Source organism: Myxine glutinosa, chromosome 10, assembly GCF_964187855.1.
Source record: "Myxine glutinosa chromosome 10, kmMyxGlut1.1, whole genome shotgun sequence".
In the NCBI taxonomy this organism is placed as follows: domain Eukaryota; kingdom Metazoa; phylum Chordata; class Myxini; order Myxiniformes; family Myxinidae; genus Myxine; species Myxine glutinosa.
The window spans coordinates 137,954,106-137,966,142 of record NC_136270.1 but is presented as its reverse complement, the minus strand read 5'-3'; the positions used below and the strand labels follow the sequence as shown (position 1 = coordinate 137,966,142).

General features: G+C 45.2%; 1 long non-coding RNA gene across 1 annotated transcript in view; it reads left to right on the top strand.

The window, feature by feature from the left end:
• The window catches only part of LOC144894102 (uncharacterized), a 148,226-nt gene that overhangs the window by 92,275 nt on the left and 43,914 nt on the right, over positions 1-12,037 (top strand). The window contains exon 3 of the long non-coding RNA XR_013624833.1: positions 7,950-8,012. This is a non-coding gene — a long non-coding RNA (uncharacterized LOC144894102). The remainder of the gene's footprint in view (positions 1-7,949; positions 8,013-12,037) is intronic.

Here is a 12,037-nt window from a genome sequence, read left to right as displayed (position 1 = left end):
GCAACCGCTCCTCCATCTCGTCCACCTCTGCTCTTGCATTCCACTTCCGACTTCACTTCTTCTCTGGGAGAGCATTCTTTACCACTGCATCACTTGAATCCCGCAACATCATGAACTCCCGCACCCTCACCACCTTAAACTCCTCGGTTAATGATGTCAAGGGAAACTGAAGTTTTCCACCCTGACCATTAAAGGCAATGTTCGTCAAACAGCGTGGCACTCCCAACCACCTCCTCACAAACCCACTCACCACAACGTCCATCCTCTCTACATGCCCAATTGCAATATCATACATCATTAATGGCCACAATACTCGTGGCATCAACCCAAACTTCAAACACCATACCTTCAACTTACCTGGCAAACCACATCCATCAATCCTCTTCAAACCTCTCAAAAGCTTGTGTTACGTGGTCCTCCCGGTAACTACCTGGTCTTGGTGACCCCCGGACCGTGGGAGGACCCCACCAGAAAGATATCTGATTTATACGCTTTCGTAGCGCAATCAATATGAAAGACACAATAATTCAAGTCAATAAGAAACCCCACACCAAGGATCCGGATTACTTACTAATATATTCTCCATCCATCATCAGCAATCAACAATCCATCAACAATCTTACTAAGATGGCCATCTCATAAATTTCCCCCCTTTCCCCACTCACGACCCCTCAATGGTCACTGTCCCTCACAATGTCTCTGGGCCCCTCCCGACCAAGGTGAAGGTCGACTTCTCCGCACACGGGCGGTTGAGCGAACCCCTGGCTGACGTGTTCCAAACGTGCACGTCGCGTACCGGGAACAGCTGCTGCAGCGCACACCTCCTTGCAAAGCAAAGCGGGCAAAGCAAAGCGCGGCTTGCAAAGCACGCGAGGCCCAAGGTGCGACCCGTACGCGTCCTTGTAGACGTTGAGGCGAACTGTGCCGGACGCTTGGTTCCGTGCACGAACCCACGGCAACTTGACGTGTAATTGGTAATTACCCCGCGCAGGTAACTCCTTTCACCATACGGGCTTTCAAACGCAGCGTCCCCCACGCTGCTCAATATCGACACCGCTCGCGTCGGAGCTGGGCGAGGAAGAAAAAGATATCCGCTTCTCCCCGACCTCGTGTCTTTTTCTTCTTCCGGTTCACTATCCCGTTTCCGGTCTCCTGTTATCCGGAGCCTCTCTAACCCTTTAACCACAACAACCTTTAATAGAATAAACATTAATAAGCAATGACATGAATAGTAACTCCTCTAAATCCGGGATCCGTAACACTTGTTTCTGACCTCCTCCACTCTTCCCACATCATTCAACTCCACTGTATACCATCTTCCCAAACTCTTCACGGGGGCCTCTACCAGTGGTGGAACCACCTCCCCTCCCAGCTCAAACCTGTGCATGTTATCCACCACTCCTCGTCTCACTACCACACTCCTCGATTTTCATGCTTTAAATCCCATTCTTGCCCACCGCATCAACCTTTCCAGTCGTCCCAGTACCTCTACTGCTGCATCAGCGGACTGTTGGACAACTGTCAGGTCATCCATGAAAGCAAACATTTCTGGCAACCTCTGACCAGGGGCTAGCTCCACTTCTTTCCCATGTCCACTCACCGCATGTATCAACAACTCCATAACCAGCACAAACAAAATCGGGGAGATGGTACATCCCATCGGGATCCCCACTTCCAACTTCTGCCACTCTGTTACATAAGACTGTGTCGCAAACCGCATCCAAAACTGATCATAATATGCCATCAAAAAATCCCTAAATCTCCGTGGCACCCAAAAGAAATCCATGGCATACCTGATCAAGGCATGCGGCACTGACCCATATGCATTCTCCAAATCCAGCCATACCACCGCCACATCCTTCCTTTGCCTCTTTGCCTCCTGTAACACTTGCCAGACCATTGCCGAGTGTTCAATGCATCCTGGTGATCCCAGTATTCCTGCCTTCTGCACAGAACCATCCACAAAACCATTCCCTCTGATGAAGCCTGAGAGCTGTGCCGCAAAGATACTCATCAATATCTTCCCATCTACATCGAGCAATGATATTGGTCTAAACTGCTCCAGTGTCACAGCCTCCTCCTGCTTTGGAATATAAACTCCTTCCGCCCTAGTCCATTGACTGGGCACCACACCTTGCCTCCAGACCACCTTCAGAGCCTTCCACAGATACTGCCTGATGCCTACACAACTCTTAAACACCTTGTATGGCAGTCCACTTGGTCCTGGAGCCGATGCCGCCCGTGCCTTCCTCAAAACTGCCTCAATCTCAGACATCTTTGGCTTTGACAAATCAAATGGAACACCTGGCTCTGTCGGTCTCACCAATCCTTCGATGTCCTCCACCACTTCGTTCCTCCTTGTGTCTGCATACGTAACACACAGGTGACCTTCCAACTCTTCCTTTGGTACCTTCAGTACACCACCTCGAGACGGCTCCAACAGATCCTTCATAAACTGAAAAGGCTTCTCAAAGAACCTCTTTCTCTTCCTCTGCCTCTCCTTTCTTCGCCTCCTCATCCTCTCCACTCTCTTCAACTTCACCAACCTCATCCTCACCTGCTTCGTCAACACCTCAAGCCCATTCCTCTCCCCTTCCACAGCCCTCTTCCATCTTCCATTCAAACCCCTCAACTCCATTCTCAACTCATGGCTCTCCCTCTGCCTCCTGCTCAAACATGCCTCCTTCTCACCCCTCTCTGCACACTCTTTCACTCCAAACGTGACACATGCATACTCAAACACAATCTCATTCATCTTTCTCAATCTATCTTCCACCCTTCCATTCAACCTATGAAGCGCCCCACACATCACTCCATCCATTCTCTCCCATACTTCCCTTTCTCCCATACCTGGCCATTTCACTCTACTCCTCACATCCTTTCCCTGCTGAAGTACAACCCCAGGACATACAACACCCCGTGGCTTGCTACCTGGCTGTTTCTCCCGGCCGTCTTACGTGTCCCCTTTTCAAAGGCACTGCGTTGCTGTACCTCCTCCTCACCCACCTTACGCACACACCCCATTCGGCTCTGATGGACATGCAATCCTCTCACCGACTCAAACTCACGTCCACACCCACACTTCTCTCGAACCTGCCCTGCCTCCACATGCACACCCTCACCCCATAGACATACATCACCCACACGATCACTCCCACACCCTTTCCTGGCCTGATGGATCCTCAACCCTCTGATGGATCCGAACTCACGTCCACACTGACACCTTACCAGACTTGCATCCACAATCCGTTGTCGTTTGTCAAAATCAGTATGGGGGTCTTTATCCGTTTTATCTGTCCGTTTAGGCCCATCTTCCGCCCCACCTCTCGGAGAGCCCTTGGGGTGTTCTCTATTTTTAAACAACACTGTAAATTATGGGTGCCACACAATCCAAACCATGCAGCTTGGCAAAATGGCTTACAAGGCCACCTGCCCCCGACGCTGTCTCTCCAGCATCACCAGCAGTGTAATATACAGACTTGGCATTTAATATGGAATATTTTTTTTTTCTTGACTTGGGTTTACTTTCTTAACTCAGTATATCAATCTGGTGAGTTTCTTCTACACTTTGGTGATTTATTTGTTAAAATAACCATGTCACTGATTGTCTGTCGCAGCAAGAAGTCAACAACAGGATTATATCACAGGTGGCGTGGCAAAATGTACTGACAGGTGCATTTGATGATTGGCTTCACAGTCGGGTATACAACGGTTGTTGCGTTCTGTATTAGTGGAAAACAACTGCTGCACGTCTCCAAAAGGTATTGCCACTTCCTCTGGAGATGGTCCGTCAACTCGACAATGCTGTTTGTCATGGAGTGGTGGCTTTACGAAATTCCGGCATGAAACAGCGTGCTATTGCTCGGCAGTATGGCATCACTCAAGGTCAGGTGTCAAAGATCCTGAAACGAAATGCTCAGAGGGGTGTCCCTACTCCAATACCGAGGCCAGGACGTCCCCGCAGAACCACAAGGAGGGATGATCGCCAGCTGCACCGGTTAGTCTGCAATGGCCGTACCAAGTCAGCTAATCGGCTTTGGGCTGAGTGGCAGCAACTGACAAATGTGCCTGTGTCCAGAAGGCTAGTCAACCAACGACTGGTTCAAGCAGGCTATCGTGCCAGGCATCCCCTGAGAAAGCCACGCCTGACCAGACAACACCGCCAGCGCCGATTGCTGTGGGCCAGAGAGCACCGTCAATGGCAGCCAGGACACTGGAATCACGTGATCTTCAGTGACGAGTCTAGATTTCTGGTCTATCGTCAAGATGGCCACGTCCGAGTGCGCAGACAAGTGCATGAAGCCTACTACGAAGATTGTATATTGCAAAGAGTCCAAGCTGGAGGTGGTGGGGTGACCGTTTGGGCTGCTTTTCATGCAGGGGGCAAAACTGACCTGGTTGTTCTGAATGGAAACCTGAACCAGTTCAAGTACAGGGCCATTCTTGAAGAAACATTGCTTCCATTTGCTCGTGCAGCCTTTCGAGGAAACTTTGTCTTCCAAGATGACAATGCATGGCCTCATCGTGCTCGCATGATCCAACACTTTCTTGCTGACCGTGGTGTAGAGCATATGGAGTGGCCTGCCATGTCCCCAGATATGAATCCAATAGAGAACTTGTGGGCAGAATTAACGCGTCAAATCGACCACTTGGACCAGCAGCCGACCTCTGTGCATGAATTGCAGCAGGCTATTGTCACTGCATGGCAAGCGATTCCTGTCCAAACCTTGGCAAATCTCGTGAACAGCATGCCTCAACGTGTATGTGCTCTCCTGAATGCTCGTGGGGGTTACACGAAGTACTGAACTGTAATTTTACTGTCCGTAATCCCAGTCGTAATTTAACTTTTGTTTTTGTTAAAAAAAATTTTGGCTAATGTGCAAAATAAAGAGATACTTCTGGAAAACGTACAGAGGTTTAACACAGTACTGTCCATGAATTGAGTTCGATATCAGTTTACATCACTTTCAAGGATCAATTTATTTGTTTCGAAATGTCAAATGTGGTTTTTGTTTCTTTTAAAGGTCACATCAACAAAATCTAGAATAATTTCAACATAATTCCAATGAACTTTTGGTTGTAAAAAAAACACCTTTAGAGGCCATTTTTCCCTGCAAGCAGGGGTTGGCCTTTTTCGGGAACCGTGGTTGTTGTTGTTTTTCGGTTCCTTTTTTGAAGCAATGTTTTACGGCCGGATGCCCTTCCTGACGCTAACCCTTTTTGCCGCCTTTAACGACAAACAGGGAATTACCAGTGAACTGGTACTCAATTAGCCGACCTCGGAAGGATGGATTTACTTCAGGCTGAGTCAACCCCCCTGGCGTTAATTCAGCAATCGACCGGGATTTCGAACCCAGAATCCTAGGTATCCTAAGCCGGCACCCTAGCCGCTAGCCCAACACCAGGGTCTAAGATTGGTTGTAAGACAGTTGTTTACAGTTACAGTTACAGTTGTAAGTTGTTTTGGTTGTAAGACATCTTGAAAATTAAGTTCACCCCCACAAAAAAATATTCCATATTAAATGCCAAGTCTGTATATATATATATATATATATTACATAATACATGGGTTTTCCAGACTTTTATCCCATAACCCTTAACACATTGGACTGAAATTTGTTCGGGGATATGCATTACAAAGCAATTCTCTCTCTTGTTTCACAGCATTGTTTATCAGAGTTACGTATGTGCTGAGGACTCTTCTTCAAAAGATTCTCTTGGAACCCCAAACATAGTCCATTCAAGCTTTGTTTCCACCTGCAAGTTCTCTTGCTCAGGTAAGTTTATATGTCCGTTAAAAAACACGAACCGAATGATTACGTTTACAAAACGTTCATTTTGTTGTTTATTGGACAAGCACAACTGCATTGATGAACAGAAACAGGACAAGTTCCCAGTAATCGATTCCTTCCTCTACTCGCGTTCGTTGTTATCAATCGGATAAAAGAGCAACACGGGGAAAAACCACCATTTTGGTTCCTCCAGATGTGCTTCACACTGAACCTGATCACGTCACGTCATGTGATGTGTGTGTGCGTGTGTGTGCGTGTGTGGGTGTGTACCTTCCATCGGTAGGAAGCTAAAGTAGGTGACTCATTGATAGTAGAGCATTGTGTGCTGGTATCAGGCCACATTCCAAAGTTCTGCCTTGCTTGCTCTGCGACTACTACTTTAACGGCTCCAATCATTCCCACCCTATTGTGGTGTCAATCAGGGGAAACTGTGGCCCAGGTCTTTCACGAACCGGCTGGCCAGGCGTGACTGAAGGTGATTTGGGCAGCAATTTGTAATATTCGTTCAGGGTGCCGGTGATAAGTCGACCACACTTCACGAAAGACACCGCAGGATCTTAACTGACATAATGTAATGCTAGCAGTATTGGCAGCCGGCTCAACGTCCACCAGTGCGAAACACCAGGATGACAGTTTGGAATCGAACCCAGACGAGACAGCTTAAAGGAAAGTTCGTGACCTCAGCACCATCCTATCGGAGTAATCCTCCCCAGAGTCCCGCTCACGGGAATGGCAAACCACCCAGTGCATTTTTTTGTGTCAGCACTGATGCTCCAGGTACATCGTTCTGTTCAGTCTGTACAGGTGCACTGACAGCGAGCAGGTCGGTCATTTATCGACAACCTAGGAATAAAGCAAGATAACGAGTTCAATTACTGGTTCAAAGTAATTGTCCAATTGCTCACCTGGATCGAAGGACTGATGAACCAATAATCGTACAAACCGGTCCGACTCATCTGAAAACATGTTTATCGTTTATTAAATATGAAAATTATCCCAAGGTAATCCCAAATAATCCCAAATTATCCCAAATTATCCCTGGTGTTGACTTAGCGGTTCGGGTGCTGGCTTGGGATCCTAGGATTGTGGGCTCGAATCCCGGCCTGCCATCCTTCCGAGGTCGGCAAATTGAGCACCGGTTCACTGATAATTCCCTGTGTGCTGCAAGAGGTGACCATCATGGTTGGCGGCAGGAAGGGCATCCGACCATAAAACATTGCTTCAAAAAGGGGGCCATGGTGCCTGAAAAAGCCCAACCCCCGCTCTGTGGGGAAAAATGGCCTCTAAAGGTGGTTCATCCCAAGGTGTATTTGTTCATTTTTGTGGATTTTTTTGGAGGTGGAAGGTTTTTTTTAAATTATTTATCATTCCAAGGTTTGTACTGCATCTGCGCACTGCTGCTTGCTGGGTAGAGGAAAGGATCCCTGCCTGATGTCCGAACCGGCAAGATCATAAATTGTGTGTATTTTAATAATTAATTTACATATACAATACGGTCACTTCGTAACCCATGGAAACGTTCTTTTACTAAACAACAACACTGGTCGACATTGTCCTTTAACAACGTCAAAATGATATTGTCCGTGTCACCTTAAGCAGTGCCTTCCAACCGCGAGACGTCTCAAGGTGAGATGACATTTGCTAAAGATCAAAGGCAGGTGTATATACTGTATATACCACGTGATTTAACCAAGAACATGGGATTTCCCCTCATCCGAGGAACTTCGACACAGGCAGTGGTCGTTTGGTCAACAACGTGCTTTGAACTACTTGCTGGCACAACCCTGGTGTTGGCTTAACGGTTAAGGTGGCTGGATTGAGATATCAGGGTCCTGAGGTCGACCGTTGAATTAACACCACGTTGGGTGACTCAGCCTGTCATCCTTATGAGGTCGGAAAAATGAGTACCAGATTACTGGGAAGGAAGAATGATCCATTCGAGTATCCAGCGTCAGACTGGTGACCCGTCCGGGATTGTGCCCAATAGCCTAGAAACTGCTTCGGCAGACCGATATGTATCTGAAGATGCAAAAGGTCTTGGTCTTCCTTGAACCATGTTTATTTAATTTCCTCCACCCAGTTCCTCCTACTTCACGTGTTGTTGAGCTTTCATTTGATTTTATTGTACATTGATTCTACTCTCTGCTTCATCTGCAGGGCAGACCAGGGAGATGAAAAGCGTCATATTGTTTCTTCTGCTGCCATTGGACAATTTGTTCGGTAAGTTCTGTCGCAGTCCAACTGATGTAACAATACCAGTTAAAAGCCCGTGAAATATGACGGGTTGCAACAGTTTATTCCACGGTGCAGCCTCGTGACCATGACAAATTATGAAGCCTCGGCCTAGTGTGAGGTGTGCCTGTCTTTTATACATGTATGTACATATATACTGTATATATATATCTATATATATATATATATATATATATATATATCTATATATGTATATATATATATATATATATATATATATATATATATATATATATATAGATATATATATATATATATACAGACTTCGCATTTAATATGGAATTATTTTTTTTTCTTGCCTTGGGTTTACTTTCTTAGCTCAGTATATCAATCTGGTGAGTTTCTTTTACACTTTGGTGATTTATTTGTTAAAAGAACCATGTCACTGATTGTCTGTCGCAGCAAGAAGTCAACAACAGGATTATATCACAGGTGGCGTGGCAAAATGTACGGACAGGTGCATTTGATGATTGGCTTCACAGTCGGGTATACAAGGGTTGTTGCGTTCTGTATTAGTGGAAAATAACTGCTGCACATCTCCAAAAATTATTGCCGCTTCCTCTGGAGATGGTCCGTCAACTCGACAATGCTGTTTGTCATGGAGTGGTGGCTTTACGAAATTACGGCATTAAACAGCGTGCTATTGCTCGGCAGTATGGCATAACTCAAGGTCAGGTGTCAAAGATCCTGAAACGAAATGCTCAGATGGGTGTCCCTACTCCAATACCGAGGCCAGGACGTCCCCGCAGAACCACAAGGAGGGATGATCGCCAGCTGCACCGGTTAGTCCGCAATGGCCGTACCAAGTCAGCTAATCGGCTTAGGGCTGAGTGGCAGCAACTGACAAATGTGCCTGTATCCAGAAGGCTAGTCAACCAACGACTGGTTCAAGCAGGCTATCATGCCAGGCATCCCCTGAGAAAGCCACGCCTGACCAGACAACACCGCTAGCGCCGATTGCAGTGGGCCAGAGAGCACCGTCAATGGCAGCCAGGACACTGGAATCACGTGATCTTCAGTGACGAGTCTAGATTTCTGGTCTATCATCAAGATGGCCGTGTCCGAGTGCGCAGACAAGTGCATGAAGCCTACAACAAAGATTGTATAGTGCCAAGAGTCCAAGCTGGAGGTGGTGGGGTGACCGTTTGGGCTGCTTTTCATGCAGGGGGCAAAACTGACCTGGTTGTTCTGAATGGAAACCTGAACCAGTTCAAGTACAGGGCCATTCTGGAAGAAACATTGCTTCCATTTGCTCGTGCAGCCATTCGAGGAAACTTTGTCTTCCAAGATGACAATGCACGGCCTCATCATGCTCGCATGATCCAACACTTTCTTGCTGACCATGGTGTCGAGCATATGGAGTGGCCTGCCATGTCCCCGGATATGAATCCGATAGAGAACTTGTGGGCAGTATTAGCGCGTCAAATCGACCACTTGGACCAGCAGCCGACCTCTGTGCGTGAATTGCAGCAGGTTATTGTCACTGCATGGCAAGCGATTCCTGTCCAAACCTTGGCAAATCTCGTGAACAGCATGCCTCAACATGTATGTGCTCTCCTGAATGCTCGTGGGGGTTACACGAAGTACTGAACTGTAATTTACTGTCCGTAATCCCAGTCGTAGTTTAACTTTTGTTTTTGTGAAAAAATTTTTTGGCTAATGTGCAAAATAAAGAGATACTTCTGGAAAACGTACAGAAGTTTAACACAGTACTGTCCATGAATTGTGTTCGATATCAGTTTACATCACTTTCAATGATCAATTTATTTGTTTCGAAATGTCAAATGTGGTTTTTGTTTCTTTTAAAGGTCACATTAACAAAATCTAGAATAATTTCAACATAATTCCAATGAACTTTTGGTTCTCAGACATCTTGAAAAGTAAGTTCACCCCCACAAAAAAAATATTCCATATTAAATGCCAAGTCTGTATATATATATATATATATATATATATATATATATATATATATATATATATATATATATATATATATATATATTATATATATATATATATATATATATACATATATATATATATATATATATATATATATATATATATATATATATATATATATATATATATATATATACATATATATATATATATAATATATATATATATATATATATACATATATATATATATATATTATATACATATATATATATATATATATATATATATATATATATATATATATATATATATATATATATATACATATATATATATATATATATATATATATACATATATATATATATATATATATATATATATATATATATATATATATATATATATATATATATATACATTGCGTTGCCCTGATGAAGCCCCAACAAGGGCGAAACCAGGTCGGTAACTGTGAGTTTTGCATGCACTTGTGACAGTATCTGTATTTATATTCATAATGACGCACTGCTGGATGGTTCCTCTGGAACTTTGCAGCAAGGCGGACGTGCATGGCGATGACGTCATGTTGTCCGCTCATTAGGTTGGAGAACCAGATTACAGATACCATTATATATATATATATATATATATATATATATATATATATATATATATATATATATATATATATATATATTGTTGCGGAAATGAGGACTGTATTTTTTTTGATTGTGTGTATTATTATTATTGTTATTATTATTCTGCGCCTCCTGCCTCCGGAGCTGTGTAAAGGTCAAAGGGTGTCCATAATTAGTCCATAAAGCATCCACACCACAGCCAATCATAGAATACCCCTGTTCAATAGTTATATCTTATTATGTGTTTTAGAGGTAGGCTGTGTCTCCCCATTAATTGAAATACTCCATTGCACCAGTGAAAGAGATAGATTCCCATCATTCCCACTCCCAAAACTTCCATTCCCCCTTTTCGTCAATTGCCATTCGCATTGCCAACCAACAATTGCCGCCATTGGCCACGAGGCAGGGTTGGGGAAGAAAGGCGGGTCCCCACCTCGTCATAGAGGGGAGGAGTGAGTCAGCCCCACTCAACCAACCACAAACAAAGGGTTGGACTTGGAGAGGGTGTGGAGAGAAACATCGAGGAGGTTCGCGAAGGTTGAGGGGCGGGGCCTATATAACCCGCAGCTAGGGCATTTCCCAAAAGGAGATGAGCTTTTACAGAGAGACGAGAGGGAGTCCAAGGAGTTGAGTCCGAGAGAAGTCCAGAGTTGAGCTGCAGATCGAGCCACCGCAACTGCACTTACTGCAGCTCGAGCCACCGCAACTGCATTTACTGCAGCTGGAGCCACCGAAACTGCAGCCACAGCAGCGTGAGGCCTGGACGGCAGTTTGGAGCAGGGCCGCGGAGGAGCGGCGGCTGCCCAACGAGTCGATCGTGCTGAAGGACCAGTGGACCTCCCTATCCCGCCAGCCATCCATCTCCCGCCAGTCCTATCATCATTCCCCGCGTGAGTCTGTCCTTGTTTGTTCTGTCCCTGGGTTAATTAAGACTGTAGGTAAGCTATCGTTGCACTGTGTATCTAATCTCGTCTGTAAATAAATGTGACTGCTTTCTTCTTGATTATATGTGTAAATAATAAATCCAATTACTCTTCTGTACGTCTTCTTCCTCTTTGTATTCGGTCGCTTTAGAGTTTTCCTGATTGAATAGCGGTGGCGCGATCCGGCCAAAGTTTGGGGCAAATCGGGTATTAATCAGGGAAGCACTGTTCGGTCGCGGTAATACCACCGCTCGGTCAAAATAACATCTTTAACCGCGTCCGTAACAATTGGTGTCTGGAAGTGAGATACGGACCCGAAGCGCGCTTAACGCGCTCAAAATTACAAGCTGCTGGAAATTTGTGTTGTTTTACAAAAACCCGAATTTTGAAATCGCGCCATGGCTGGTCAAGGCGATCGAATGCCGGTGGGTGAGCTAGAGGAGGGGTTAGGAGTAACCCAGGACCTCGGGGTAATGTATATGGAGGAGGTGGTTGAGGGGGTATCAGACGCACAAGATGGCGTCCT